The sequence below is a fragment of the Microtus ochrogaster genome, chromosome 7 (assembly GCF_000317375.1).
Source record: "Microtus ochrogaster isolate Prairie Vole_2 chromosome 7, MicOch1.0, whole genome shotgun sequence".
NCBI classification, from domain to species: Eukaryota; Metazoa; Chordata; class Mammalia; order Rodentia; family Cricetidae; genus Microtus; species Microtus ochrogaster.
Window position 1 is genome coordinate 4,045,623 of NC_022014.1, and position 1,133 is coordinate 4,046,755.

Here is a 1,133-nt window from a genome sequence, read left to right on the forward strand (position 1 = left end):
TGTGATTATTCAGGTCTGGGCAGTGGGGAAACAAAAAAACAGCCTCCATCTACAAGACTCTAAAGTTAGACTCACAATACAGATCAGGGGTAACTGAGCCACGAGGCAAAATGTAGGTTAAAAATGTGGGTTAATTAAATTATAAGAGCTAGTTGGGAAAAGCCTAAGCTTAGGTCAAGCTTTCAAAATTAATAGTAAGTCTCCATGTCATTATTTGTGAGCTGGCCCCCCCAAAAAATCTGTCTACAAAGGAGAACTCTTGGGTACAGCACCAGAAGACAGAAGCAGCTTTGAAGATCCCAGGAGTAAGGAAGCACACATGTAGCATGAGCAGACACATGCATGCAGCAGACACACAGAAAAAGACCCTCTGCAAAGCAGAGTGCAGACTCAGAAAGAAAAGAACTCCAGCTCTTCCTATAGTGTTTCCCTCTCCTAATTTAAGGCTGGCCAGTTTAAGGAAAGACAGGTGGTTGATTGGCACATCCCAGAATGAGGTCAGTCAGTCCACCTGCAGGAGGCCTGCCGGGGAGAAACAAAAGCCTAGAGGCCTTTGTTTCAAGATGCCAGGCTTTTGTCTTGGGTCCAGAGAGTGAAGATGAAGCTGGCTACATTGGAGTTCACTGTCTTTATTGCCTAGCCATGTCCTGTCTGTCTGTCTGTCTGTCTGTCTGTCTGTCTGCCAGGGAGTCTGTCTCCCGGTGTCTTGGGAACCTTTCACCAGGCCCTCAGCTGTCCTCCACCCCACAAACAGAACAAGGGTTTTAAAGTGCACACTGAGCCACAGGACGTCTGCTAAGCCAACACTTCTCCCAATGCTTCTCCCGCCCCAGACACAGTATTTTTCAAACGTCTCTCAGGATCACTAGGTCACATGTTCTGTGGGCCTGTTGACCAATGAGGTGAGTGGCTTCTTAGTAAGACTGTTTTTCTCTGATGAAAGGGACACACTCAGCTGGAGACACCCATTGCCACCAGCTTACCATTAGTCATGGATGCAGATGGAGTGCCAAATGCCAGCGCTCTTCTGATGACCGTGAGGCTACAAGCTGACATCTGTGACAGTTAATGTGACTTTTTTTTAAAATTTATTTATTTATTGAGGATTTCTGCCTCCTCCCCGCCACTGCCTC